At 42.4% G+C, this 14,844-nt stretch overlaps 1 long non-coding RNA gene across 1 annotated transcript; it reads right to left on the bottom strand.

Annotated features, from left to right (window-relative positions):
* Positions 1–8,528: 8,528 nt before the first annotated feature.
* On the bottom strand, positions 8,529–11,130 carry LOC116461040 (uncharacterized). Its single transcript, XR_004245972.2, has 3 exons — positions 11,011–11,130; positions 9,324–9,410; positions 8,529–8,909 (listed from the first exon to the last, which is right to left on the bottom strand). It is a non-coding gene; the product is annotated as an uncharacterized LOC116461040 (long non-coding RNA).
* Between the last annotated feature and the right edge of the window lie 3,714 nt (positions 11,131–14,844).

The following is a 14,844-nucleotide window of genomic DNA, read 5'->3' as shown; positions in this document are numbered from 1 at the left end:
AGCTAATTTTTTTTTTTTTTTTTTGTATTTTTAGTAGAGACAGGGTTTCACCATGTTGGCCAGGCTGCTGTTGAACTCCTGACCTCAGGCGATCCGCCCGCCTCGGCCAAAATGCTGGGATTAGAGACGTGAGCCACCGCGCCTGGCCTGGTTGGGTCAACTTAATAAGCAAAAAGACAGCTCACTGCTGTTTCCATTTTCTTTCTCCTGGTGTCTAGTCAGGTTGAATGTATTTTCCTCTCTTCCTGAGACATCTGTATTTCTTCCTCTATAAATCTGTTCGGGAAACAGGAGCATAAGGGAGCCAGGGTGACACCGTTTAATAATCAAATCCATCTTAAAACTAGCAAAGTACGGCTGTAATCCCAGCACTCTGGGAGGCTGAGGCGGGTGGATCACTTGAAGTCAGTAGTTCAACATCAGCCCGGCCAACGTGATGAAACCCCGTCTCTACTAAAAATACAAAAATTAGCCAGACACGGTGGCGCACGCCCATAATCACAGCTTCTTGTGACCAGCCTGGCTAATGTGGCAAAACCCCATCTCTACTAAAAATACAAAAATTATCCAGGTGTGGTGGTGGGCGCCCGGCCGGTGGTCATAAGATGTTTACAGTTGAGGAAACAGCTTAAAAATGCTTTAAAATGGGCAGGGCGCAGTGGCTCAGGCCTGTAATCCCAGCACTTTGTGAGGCCGAGGCCGGTGGATCAAGAGGTCAATAGATCGAGACCATCCTGTCCAACATAGTAAAACACCGTCTCTACTAAACATACAAAAATTAGCTGGGCATGGTGGCGTGCACCTGTAGTCCCAGCTACTCAGGAGGCTGAGGCAGGAGAATCGCTTGAACCCAGGAGGCAGAGGTTGCAGTGAGCTGAGATCGCACCACTGCACTCCAGCCTGGTGACAGAGCGAGACTCCATCTCAAAAAAAAAAAAAAAAAAAGAAAGAAAGCTTTAAAATGCCTCAGATCACTGCAGCCTCGACCTCCTGGGCTCCAACTATCCTCCTGAGCATCTGGGACCACAGGCACATGCCACCACGCCAAGCTAATTTTGTATTTTTTTGCAAGGACAAACTCCTACAGTGGCAGAATGTACACACTTCCCAATATCAAATAACAATTTTTTTTAAATGATGCACTAAAATGCCAAGGATAGCCTTCTTTAAAATCAGCAAAGTACTAAATTTTGTCATGCTGTCAGCCCACCTGCACGTAACCATAATTTAGTTTAGCTTTTACATAGACAAGACTCCTATATAAAAAGAGGTTAAAAGTAAGCATGTTCCTCCTGTTTCCTGAGAACTCCCAATTCTGTAACAGAGCAGCTTTTAACAAATGATCTTTTCTCACCGTCCTCTACAACTCACCCTGAATTCTTTCCTGCACCAGATCCAAGAACCCTCTCTTGGGGTCTGTATCAAGACCCCTTTTTCTAGCAACAAATTAGCTTTTTGTATCATTTGGCCATTTTTGATGGGGGTGTTTATATTTTTGTAGTGATTTAGAAGTACTCCTTTATTTGAAAAAGTTTAAATATGCTGATAAGAAAAAAGGCCAATATAACAAACTCCTGGGTACCAATCACCCAAATGAACAAATGTTGATATTTTTGTCATATTTGTATCAAACCTGTTTTTAAAGAAATAAAAATTGAGGCCAGGCATGGTGGCTCACGTCTGTAATCCCAGCATGTTGGGAGGCTGAGGTGGGAGAACTGCTTGAGCCCAGGAGTTCAAGACCAGCCTGGGCAACATAGCAAGACTCCATCTCTACAGAAATTTTAAAAACTAGCCAGGTGTGGTGGTGCACACTTGTAGTCCCAGCTACTTGGAAGGCTGAGGTGAGAGGATTGCTTGAGTCTAGGAGGTTGCAGCTTTGTTGAGCTATGATTATACACTGCACTCCAGCCTGGGCAACAGAGCAAGACCCAGTGTCTTAGAAAAATTAATAAATAAAATTTAAATAATAAAAAATTGCAGATGAAAATGTACTTATTGAGTTCACCTTCCCAGTCTGAACAACCACTCATGGTTTTTATACCTTTGCTATGTACATAGTATTGTTCTGGTTATGTTTATTTTAATTTATACTAATGGTGTCAAATTATAAATATTCTTTCATAGCTCATTAAACCCTGTGTTTCTAAGATTCAACCATATTAATTCATTTTAATTGTATAATATTACATTGTATAACTCTTCCATGTTTGATTTATGTTTCACATTTGCGACCCCCTCGATGGATATTAAATCCCTCCCCCCAACCCCCCGGCCAGTTTCACTATTACAAAGAACATGGATAAACATCTTTGGTTTTACTTCACATGCTCCCATATGCAAGAGCTTCTTTTTTTTTTTTTTTTTTTTTTTTTTTTTTTTTTTTTTTTTTTTTTTTTTTTTTTTTTTTTTGAGACAGCATCTCAATCTGTCGCCCAAGCTGGAGTGCAGTGGCACAATCACGGATCACTGCAGACTCGACCTCCTGGGCTCCAACTATTTTCCTGAGCACCTGGGACCACAGGCACATGCCACCATGCCAAGCTAATTTTGTATTTTTTTGCAGAGATAAGATTTCATGATGTTGCCCAGGCTAGTCTCGAACTCCTGACCTCAAGCAGTCTGCCTGCCTTGGCCTCCCAAAGTGCTGGGGTTACAGGCATGAGCCACCACGCCCAGCTGAGAGTTTCTTTGGAAGTGGTATTTCTGGGTTTTAGGGACATATATGTATCTTTTTAATTTTTTTTGAGACAGGGTCTTGCTATGTTCCCTAGGCTGCTCTCTAGCAGCTCTCTAACTCTGGGCTCAAGCAATCCTCCTGCCTCAGCATCCCAAAATGCTAGGATTATGGGCATGAGCCACCACATCCAGCCAATGTATCTTCTACTTCACATATTATAAAATTGCTGTCCAAAGTGGTTGTACCAATTTATACTTCCTACAGAAGTGTATGAGAGTTCCCATTCCATATCCTGGCAATATTAAATAATATCTCAAGCTTAAAATTCTTTTCTCAAATTAATGGGTATAATGGTATCTTTTTTCTTTTTTTTCAGACAGTCTTGCTCTGTCGCCCAGGCTGGAGTGCAGTGGCGCAATCTTGGCTCACTGCAACCTCTGCCTCCTGGATTCAAGTGATTCTCCTGCCTCAGCCTCCCGAGTAGCTGGGATTACAGGCACGTGCCACCACACTCAACTAATTTTGTATTTTTAGTAGAGACAGGGTTTCACCACCTTGGTCAGGCTGGTCTCAAACTCCTAACCTCGTGATCCACCAGCCTCAGCCTCCCAAAGTGCTGGGATTACAGGCATGAGCCACCACGCCGGGGCAGCATCTCATTGTTTTAACTTTTCTTTTCCCTCATTGTTAATGATAATGAGCATATTTACATACGTTGAGTTTCTTCATCTGTGAATTGCCTATCCTAATTCTTTTTTTAATGAATTTTATTGTGAATATTTAAGATGTACAGCGTAACGTTATGATACATGTATATATATATAGTAAAATATTTATCATAGTGAAACAAATTAACATAGCCATCATCTCACATAGTTACCCATTTTTCCCACAGTGGCAAGAGCCACTATACTCTACACATTTAGCAAAAATCCTGATAAAGGCCGGGCGTGGTGGCTCACGCTTGTAATCCCAGCACTTTGGGAGGCTGAGGCGGGCGGATCACGAGGTCAGGAGATCGAACCAGGGTGAAACCCCGTCTCTACTAAAAATACAAAAAAAAAAAAAAATTAGCCAGGCGTGGTGGCGGGCGCCTGTAGTCCCAGCTACTTGGACAGGCTGAGGCAGGAGAATGGCATGAACCCGGGAGGCGGAGCTTGCAGTGAGCCGAGATTGCGCCACTGCACTCCAGCTTGGGCGACAGAGCGAGACTCCGTCTCAAAAAAAAAAAAAAAAAATCCTGATAAAATAAATTATTAACTATAGTCCTCAGCTAGGCACATATGCTCATGCCTGTAAACCTAGCACTTTGGGAGGCCAAGTGGGGAGACTCGCTTGAGCCCAGAAGTTCAAGACCAGCCTGGGCAACTGGTGAAACCCTGTCTCTAGTAAAAATACAAAAATTAACTGGGCATAGTGGTGCACACCTGTGGTCCCAGCTACTTGGGAGGCTGAAGCAGGAAGATTGCTTGAACCCTGGAGGCAGAGGTTGCAGTGCTGAGATTGCTTCATTGCACTCCAGCCTGGGTGACAGAGCGAGACTCTGTCTCAAAAAAACCCCCAAAACCAAAAAACTATATTCCTTATGGAATCACACATTGGATCTTGAAATTTGTTCATTTTACATATTTGCTACTCTGGATCCTTTGACATCTCTCTCAATTTCTTCCTCATCACCCTATCCCTGGTAGCCACTTTTATTCTCTATCTCTGTATATTTGACCTTTTTTTTTTTTTTTTTTTTTTTTGAGACTGAGTTTCGCACTTGTCGCCCAGGCTGGAGTGCAATGGCTCACCACAAACTCTGCCTCCCAGGTTCGAGCGATTCTCCTGCCTCAGCCTCTCAAGTAGCTGGGATTACAGGTGCCCGCCACCACACCCAGCTAATTTTTGTATTTTTAGTAGAGATGGTGTTGCACCATGTTGGCCAAGCTGGTCTCCTGGTAATATTAAATATCAAGCTTAAAATTATTTTCTCAAATTAATGGATATAATCGTATCTCTTGCTTATTTTTGTTTTTTTGAGACAAAGTCTCGTTCTGTTGCCCAGGCTGGAGTGCAGTGGCGTGATCTTGGCTCACTGTAACCTCCACCTCCTGGCTTCAAGTGATTCTCCTGCCTCAGCCTCCTGAGTAGGTGGGATTACAGGCGCCCGCCACCATGCCCAGCTATTTTTTTTTATTTTTAGTAGAGACGGGGTTTCACCAGGTTGGCCAGGCTGGTTTTGAACTTCTGACCTCAGGTGATCCACCCACCTCCACGAAGTGCTGGGATTACAGGCATGAGCTACTGCACCCGGCCTATAGTAAATCTTAATTGCTAATAGCTTTATAGTAAATCCTGCTATCTGGTAGGGCAAGTTCTCTCTCCTTGTTCATCTTTTCCACAAATAACTTTCCTATGAATGACCTTAGGGAGCAGGGGTTTTTTTCTTTTTTTTTTTTTTTTTTTTTTTTTTTTTTGAGATGGAGTTTTGCTCGGTTGCCCAGGCTAGAGTGCAATGGCACAATCTTGGCTCACTGCAACTTCTGCCTTCGGGGTTGAAGCGATTCTCCTGCTTCAGCCTCTCGAGTAACTGGAATTACAGGCACGTGCCACCACGCCCGGCTAATTTTGTATTTTTGGAAGAGACGGGGTTTCTCCATGTTGGTCAGGCTGGTCTCAAACTCCCGACCTAAGGTGACCCGCCCACCTCGGCCTCCCAAAGTACTGGGATTACAGGCATGAGCCACCGCACCCTGCCAGGGATCAGTTTTTAAAGTTCCTTTTAAAATATTCTCTTGGGATTTTGTTCGAAATTGCATTTAATTCACAGAGTAACTTGGAAAGAATCAACGTTGTAACGAGCATTCTAATAATCATGGTATATATTACTTCTTATTCTATCTGTTTTAGTTCATAGTCCCCCTCCTCCTGCTGCTCAGTAGTGGACCTAAGGTAAGGATTTGAGTGCAAGTACCTTATGTGGGAGGTAATCCTAGGAAAACCAGCAGCAGAGTGGGGAAGAGATTCAAGGAAGGGAAAGCGACTAGTCGATTGCACATTATCAAGCAAATGGGCAACTGGAGCTTAATCCTGCTGGGAAACCCTTAGAATAGCTACAGAATGTGTGTCTCAGAGTTATCCTACCTGACAAGTGAGAAGCTGGGGTATTTACGCAACTTCCTTCAGTCATTGACTGAGAGCTCAGCTCCTAGCAGGCATTAATCCCCCAGCTCTTCCAGCCTCCTGACCCAGCATGCAAGGAAATGGTAAGTGCCAAGGAGCACTAACAGTGTCTGCTAAGCTACCAAACAGTCTTAAAAAATATATGTGTAATATATATAAACATATATTTCTATATAATAATAAATATATATTATATGTTTCTATATAATAATAAATATATAATATGTTTCTATATAATAATAAATATATATTATATGTTTCTATATAATAATAAATATATATTATATGTTTCTATATAATAATAAATATATATTATATATTTCTATATAATAATAAATATATATTATATATTAATGCATAATTATATAAAATATATTACATGTGAAACATATTTAGGAAAACAAATTATATAAAAATATATTATAGATAATATATTAAAATATATTATATATTATATATTATAATATATAACTGTTAATATAATTAACATGTTATATATGACATGTTATATATAACATATACAATATAATCTATTACATATGTTTAATATACACTTTTAATATATAATACATTTTACTATCTATTATATATACATGGAGTACAAGTGCAGCTTTCTTACATGCATATATTGCATAGTGGTGAAGTCTCGGCTCTTAGTGTACCCATCATCTGAATAGTGAATATTGTACCCAATAGGTAATTTTTCAATCCTCACCCTCCTCCCACCCTCTCACCTTTTGTAGTCTCCAATGTCTATTATCCCGCTCTGTGTGTCTATATGTACACATTATTTAGCTCCCACTAATAAGTGAGAACATGTGGTATTTGACTTTCTGTTCTTGAGTTATTTCACTTAGGATCATGGCCTCCGGTTCCATCCATGTTGCTGCAAAAGATATGACTTCATTCTTTTCTCTGGCTAAGTATTACAGTATTCCATGGTATATGCACATACCACATTTTATCCAGTTCTCCTTTGACGAACACTTAGGTTGATCCCGTCTTTGTGATTATTGTGAACAGTGCTGCGATAAATATTCCAGTGCAAGTCTCTTTTTAATACAATGATTTCTTTCCCTAAAGAGTCTTTTGGAAATTCAGATATAAGCAACTTTCTCCCCTGCCTAAAATTTTTTGTTGTGGAGAAATCCAAAATTGTTGGCATGGCCTATGGGTTTCTATACACTGGCTACGAACTCCTTTCCCGCTTCACCCTGCCACCTCCTTTCCCGCTTCACCCTGCCACCTCCTTTCCCGCTTCACCCTGCCACCTCCTTTCCTGCTTCACCCTGCCACCTCCTTTCCCAGGAAGTTTGCTCTCTAGCCCCGCTGAACCATTGTCCCTCTGCTCCCTCAGAGGCAGCCGGATTTTGTCAAACCCTCGCTTCTTTGCATTTGTTGTTTTCTCTACTTGTAATGCCCTTCCCTTATTCTTCTTCCTAGAAAAACCCTTCTGGGAACCAGAGTGGTTAGGAACATGGACATTGAAGTTAGAGCTGGAATCGAAACTCAGTTCAAATGCAGCCACCTTTTTGCTTTGCTGAGTGGGAAATGCAAGAGGGAGGCTAGAGGTAAAGCTGGGCAGGCTTGAGAGTTTTTGAGAGAAATGTTGGAATGCCGGGGAGGAAAAAGAGGTTCAGGAAGGGCTGAGGAGGTTTGCCATCTGAGTTTTGATGTTTCTCTTTATTGTTTCTCCATGGAAATAAATGTATTTATTTATTTAATATTTTGAGACAGCAGGGCCTTGCTCTGTCGCCCAGGCTGGAGTGCAGTGGTGTGATCTTGGCTCACCACAGTCTCTGTCTCCCAGGCTAAAGCGATCCTCCCACCTCAGCGTCCCAATTAGCTGGGTCTACAGGTGCACACCACCATGCCTGGCTAATTCTTTTGTATTTGTTGCAGAGATGGAGCTTTGTCATGTTGCCCAGGCTGGTCTTGAACTACTGAACTCAAGAGATCTACCTGCCTCAGCCTCCAAAAGTGCTGAGACTGCAGGTGTGAGCAATTTAAATTTAAAATTTAAATTTCAAATTAAAAAAATTTTTTGGCCAGGTGCAGTGGCTCAAGCCTGTAATCCCAGCACTTTGGGAGGCCAAGGTGGGCAGATCACCTGAGGTCAGGAGTTTAAGACCAGCCTGGCCAACATGGTGAAACCCTGTCTCTACTAAAAATACAAAAGTTAGCCAGGCGTGGTGGCAGGTGCCTGTAATCCCAGCTACTCAGGAGGCTGAGGCAGGAGAATCACCTGAACCCAGGAGGCAGAGGTTGCAGTGAGCCAAGATCACGCCATTGCACTCCAGCCTGGGCAACAAGAGCGAAATTCTGTCTCAAAAAAAAAAAAAAATTAAAAAAATTTTTTGTAGAAACAGGGGTCTTACTATGTGGCCACAGCTGGTCTTGAACTACTAGCTTCAAGCAGTCCTCCCACCTCAGCCTCCTAAAGTGCTGAGATTACAGGAGTGAGCCACTGCACCTAGCCTCTCCATGGAAATTGCCATAAAATGTAAATTATTTGTCAAGGGAAAAAAATCTGCTCTGACAGTTAATTTGGGCAAGTCACCTAACCTTTCTGAGGCTCAGTTTCCTTATTTGTATAGTGGAGATAATACCTCATTCTTACCTTATAGAACTGTTGTATTAATTATCTATTGCTGAATAACAAATTACCTTCAAATTTAGTGACTTGTTACAACATAAGATATTTATTATTTTAATCAAACAGTTCCTGTGAGTCAGGAATTCAGAAGCAACTTAGCTAATTGGTTCTAGATCATGGTCTCTCTGCAGCCAAAGTATCCACTGGGGCTGTGATCAACTGCAGGGTTGACTGGAGCGGGAAGATCTGCTTCCAGGATGGTTCAGTCACATGACTGACAAGTTGATCCACTGGGGCTGTGATCAACTGCAGGGTTGACTGGAGCGGGAAGATCTGCTTCCAGGATGGTTCAGTCACATGACTGACAAGTTGATGCTGGTTTTTGGCAGGAGGCCTCAGTTTCTCACCATGTGGGCCTCTCCATAGAGCTGCTTGAGTGTCCTCATAAAACGGCAGCTGCTTTGTCTAGAACAGATGATGCGAGAGAAAGCAAAAGGAAGTTGCATATGTCTTTTATGACCAAGCCTTGGAAGTCACAATGTGTGCCATCTCTATTGGTCACAGGCCAGGCATGATTCAGTATTGGGGGAGGCTATACAAAGGCATGAACACAGGACTTGAGGATCACTGGGGGCCATCTTGGAGGCTGGCTACCACAGAGAAGGGTGCTTAGTATGGTTTTGAATTATAGCTTTCATTATCACTCAGCTTCCAGACTCCTTCCACAAATGTCATTTCTTCTGAGAAACCCTCTAGATCACCACAGGTAGTTATGAAATAGCCTTGCCAAAAACAATCAAAGTGGAATCTGTACAAGCTTTTATTATTTTCCAGCTTCAAGATCCTGATTTGAGGCATTGAAGGAAGAAGAATTTTTACCTCAGGTAAAGTCTCTTGGCTGGTTCAGGCCTTCCTACCTCTCTCTGTTCCCTTATCACTCAACATCAGAGCCAGCCACATTCTCCTCTAAAATAAATGAAAAAAAAAAAATACATTAGAATTCATGAAAATTAAAATCTTCTACTGCACAGAAGACACCTTTAAGAAAATGTAGCTGGGCATGGTGGCTCACGCCTGTAATCCCAGCACTTTGGGAGGACAAGGTGTATGGATCACCTGAGGTCAGGAGTTCAAGACCAGTGTGGCCAACATGGTGAAACCCCGTCTCTACTAAAAATACAAAAAATTAGCTGGGCATCTTGGCACATGCCTGTAATCCCAGTTACTTGGGAGGCTGAGGCAGGAGAATCACTTGAACCTGGAAGGTAGAGGTTGCAGTAAGCCGAGATCGTGCCATTGCACTCCAGCCTGGGCAAGAAGAGCAAAACTCTGTCTCAAAAAAAAAAAACCACAAAAGAAAATGTAAATGCAACCAACGAGAGAAAACATTCCCAATGCCTATATCCAGGAAAGGACTCAGAAATAAAATACTCTAAAAGAACTCCTTCAACTCAGTAATAAAATACAAACAACCCATTTTTTAAATGTTCAGAGCACTTTAAAAATATTTTATAACAAGATATTCAGATGGTAAATAAGAATATGACAAGATGCCCAACATCATTAGTCATTAGGGAAATGCAAATTAAAATCACAATGGGATGCAACTGCATACGCAGGAGAATGATGAAAGTTAAAGACTGATACTACCAAGAGTTGATAGGGTTGTGGAACAACTGGAATTCTCATACACCTCTTTTTTTTTTTTTTTTTTGAGATAGGTTCTCACTCTGTGGCCCAAACTGGAGTGCAGTGGTGTGATCTCGGCTCACTGTAACCTCCGCCTCCCAGGCTCAAGTGATTCTCCTGCCTCAGCCTCTCAAGTAGCTTGGCTTACAGGTGCATGCCACTACCACCCAGCTAATTTTTGTATTTTTAGTAGAGATGGGGTTTCACCATGTTGCCTAGGCTGGTCTTGAACTCCTGACCTCAATGATCCACCTGCCTCAGCCTCCCAAAGTGCTGGGATTACAGGCGTGAACCACCGCGCAAGGACCGAATTCTCATACACTTCTGACAGGAGTGTAAAATGGGGCACAACCACTTTGAAAAACTGTTAGTTATAAAGATAAACATATATGTGCCGTATAACCTAGCAATTCTTCTATTTACCCAAGAAGAGTGAAAACATATGGCCACACAAAGACTTATACATAGATGTTTTATAGGAGTTTATATATAATATCCTCAAACTGGAAACAAGTCAAATGTTCATCACCTAGTAAGTGGATCAACAAATTATGTTATGTTTGAGCTATAAAATACTACTCATCATCAATAAAAGTGAACAAATTATTGATACATATAGCATAATGAATGAATCTCAAAAATCAATATGCTGATTCCATTTATACAAATTTCAAGAGCAGACAAAACTAATCTATGGATGTTAAAATAAAATCAAGGGCTGGGTGTGAAGGCTCATGCCCATAATCCCAGCACTTTGGGAGGCTGAGGTGGTAGGATCATTTGAGCCTAGGAGTTCAAGGCCAGCCTGAGTAACACAATGAGACCCCATCTCTACAAAAAATTTTTAAAAAAATTTGCCAGGCATGGTGGCACTCACCTGTGGTCCCAGCTACTTGGGAGGCTGAGGCAAGAGGATCCCTTGAGCCTGAGAGTTTGAGGTTATAGTGAGCTATGATTGTGCCACTGCACTCCAGCCTGGGCAACAGAGCAAGATCCTGTCTCAAAACAAACAAACAAAAAAATGAAATCAGTGGTTGCCTAGGGTTAGGTGAGGGGTTTGACTGCAAAAGGGTCTCGACTTGTGTGTGTGTGTGTGTTGTTATTTTGTTATTATTTTTCATTGAGAGTCTCCCAGAACTTTCTGTGGTCGTGGAATGACACTGATTTGAGGAGGGAGTGGTAATAGTTTCACAATTGCATACATTTGTCAAAAATTGTCAAATGAAATATACATTTTACTATAAAGATATTATACCTCTGTAAAAAAAAGATAGTTACAGATTTTTTTTTTTAGACAGGGTCTGGCTCTGTGGCCCAGGCTGGAGTGCAGTGGCACGATCTCAGCTCACTGCAACCTTCGCCTCCTGGGTTCAAGCAATTTTCCTGCCTCAGCCTCCTGAGTAGCTGGGACTACAGGCACGTGCTACCATGCCCAGCTAATTTTTGTATTTTTAGTAGAGATGGGATTTTACCATGCTGGCCAGGCTGGTCTTGAAATCCTGACCTTGTGGTCCGCCTGCCTCAGCCTCCCAAAGTGCTAGGATTATAGGCATGAGCCACTGTGCCTGGCCTGTTACAGATTATTTTTAAAAGATCATTGTTAACATTACATGCAATATCTCAGATCATCCACGAGTAGGGTTGCCAGATTTAACAAATAAAAATACAAGGACTCAGTTAAATTAGAATTATGCCTAATTCCTTATGCATATGTACATTGATATAAAAATTATTGCATGGGACATTCACTAAAAGTATTTCTTTGCTTATAGAAAACAAATTATAAGTATCTGAATTATATATTTTTCTAATTATATTTTTGACCACTGTAATTAAGGATTCTTGTTTTTGAAATTTGCCTATAAAATTCCCTGTAGATATAATCTATAGTTATTTTCATTGCAACATAGCTTCAACAATGGTCACATCTAACTTATTTCAATTGTCCATTGAACATTCATTAGTTAGATAACATGCTCAACTTTAGCAATATGAGGCTGCATACTGAATGATATGGTTTGGATCTGTGTCCCCACCAAATCTCATGTCAAACTGTAATCCCCAGTATTGGAGATGGAGCCTGGTGGGAGGTCATTGGATCGTGGTGGTGGTTTAACACCTTCCCTTTGGTGCTGTACTCATGATAGTGTGTGCTCTCAAGATTTAGTTGTTTAAAAATGTGTAACACCTCCCCTCTTTCTCTCTTGCTCCTGCTCTAGCCATGTAAGATGTGCCTGCTTTTCCTTCACCTTCTGCCATGATTATAAGTCTCCTGAGGTCTCCCCAGAAACAGAAGCCACTATGCTTCCTGTATAGCCTGCAGAACTGTGAGCCAATTACACCTCTTTTTAAAATAAATTACCTAGTCTCGGGTATTTCTTTATAGCAGTGTGAGAAGAAACATTCAGAAAATTGTTACCAAGGACTGGGTCATTGCTATAAAGATACTTGAAAAGGTGGAAGCAGCTTTGGAATTGGGTAATCAACAGAGGTTAGAAGATTGTGAAGGGCTCAGAAGAAGATGGGAAGATGAAGGAAAGTTTGGAACTTGCTAAAGACTTGTGAAATCATTGTGACCAGAATGCTTATAGTGATACAGACAATGAAGTCCAGGCTGAAGAGGTCTCAGATTGAGACAACGAATTTATTGGGAACTGGAGCAAAGATCACTTTTACTATGTGTTAGCAAAGAGGTCGGACGCATCGTGCCCCTGCCCTAGGGATCTGTGGAACTTTGATCTTCAAAATGATGATTTAGTGCATCTGATAGAAGAAATTTCTAAGCAGTAAAGCATCCAAAATGTGGCCCAGCTGCTTCTAACAACCTATGCTCATATGTGTGAGCAAAGAAATGACTTGAAACTTGAGCTTATATTTAAAAGGGAAACAGAACATAAAAGTTTGGAAAATGTGCAGCCTGGCCATGTGGTAGAAAATAAAAGCCCTTTTTCAGGGGAGGAATTCAAGCAGGCTGCATAAATTTGCATAAGAAAACAAAAGCCAGGCGGGTTGTGGTGGCTCATACCTGTAATCCTAGCACTTTGGGAGGCCAAGGTGGGTAGATCACTTGAGGTCAGGAGTTCAAGACCAACTTGGCCAACATGGCAAAACCCTGTCTGTACTAAAAGTACCAAAATTAGCTGGGCATGGTGGTAGGCACCTGTAGTCCCAGCCACTCAGAAGGCTGAGGCAGGAAAATTGAAAGAAGCCAAGTGCTAATATCCAAGACAATGGGAAAGAGGCCTCACAGGCATTTCAGAGACCTTCTTGGCAGCCCCTCCCATCATAGGCCCAGAGGCCGAGTAGGGAAGAATGTTTTTTGGGGCCAGGCCCAGGGCCCCACTGCCCTGTGCAGCCTTAGGACACTGTTCCCTGCATCCCAGTCACTCCAGATTTAGCCACAGCTAAAAGGGGCCCAGGTACAGCTCAGGCTGCTGCTTCAGAGGGTGTAAGCCATAAGCCAAGGCTTCTATGTAGTGTTAGCCCTGCAGGTACAGAGAGTGCAAGAGTTGAAGCTTGGGAGCCTCTGCCTAGATTTCAGAGGATATATAGAAAAACCTGGATGCCTAGGCAGAAGCATACTGCAGGGGTGGAGCCCTCATGGAGAACCTCTACTAGGGCAGTGTGAAGGGGCAATGTGGGGTTGGAGCCCCCAGACAGGGTCCCAACTGGAGCACTGCCTAGTGGAGCTGTGAGAAGAAAGCCACTGTCCTCCAGCTCCACTAGGCAGTGGAATGGTAGATCCACTGATAACTTGCACCCTGTGCCTGGAAAAGCCAGAGGCACTCAACAGAAGCCCATGAGACCAGCCTCAGGGGCTAAACCCTGCAAAACCACAGGGATGGCACTGCCTAAGTCTTTGGGAGCCCACCCCTCATACCAGTGCGCCCTAGATGTGGGACATGGGGTCAAAGGAGATTATTTTGGAGCTTTAAGATTTAATGACTGCCCTTCTGGGTTTCAGACTTGCATGGGGCCTGTGGCCAATTTCTCCCTTTTGGAAGGGGAGTATTTACCCAATGCCTGTACCCCCACAGTATCTTGGAAGTAACTAACTTGTTTTTGATTTTACAGGCTCACAGGTGGAAGGGACTAGCCTTGTCTCAGATGAGACTTTGGACGGTGAACTTTTGAGTTAATGATGGAATGAGTTAAGACTTTAGGGGACTGTTGGGAAGGGAGGGTTATGTTTTGAAATGTGAGAAGGACATGAGGTTTGGAGGGCCGGGGAAAAATGACGTGATTTGGATCTGTGTCCCCACCAAATCTCATGTCAAATTGTAATCCCCAGTGTTGGAGGTGGGGCCTGGTGGGATGTGATTGGATTGTGGGGGTGGTTTCTCAGGAATGGTTTAGCACCATCCCCTTGGTGCTATACTTGTGATAGTGAGTGCTCATAAGATCTGGTTGTTTAAAAATATGTAGCACCTTCTCCTCTCTCTCTTGCTCCTCCTCCAGCCATGTAAGATGTGCCTGCTTCTCCTTTGTCTTCTGCCATGATTGTAAGTTTCCTGAGGCCTCCACAGAAGCAGAAGCCACTATGCTTCCTATACAGCCTGCAGAACCATGAGCCAATTAAGAATCTTTTCTTCATAAATTACCCAGTCTTTCCTGAAGTAGCAGGTCCATAAAATACACAAAATAAAAAATACCCAGTCCAAGGTATTTTTTATAACAGTGCAAGAATGGACTAATACACAGAACATATTCT

This window comes from Hylobates moloch, unplaced genomic scaffold (assembly GCF_009828535.3).
Source record: "Hylobates moloch isolate HMO894 unplaced genomic scaffold, HMol_V3 SCAFFOLD_21, whole genome shotgun sequence".
NCBI classification, from domain to species: domain Eukaryota; kingdom Metazoa; phylum Chordata; class Mammalia; order Primates; family Hylobatidae; genus Hylobates; species Hylobates moloch.
The sequence above is the reverse complement of the archived record's forward strand: the minus strand, read 5'-3'. Positions and strand labels throughout refer to the sequence as shown.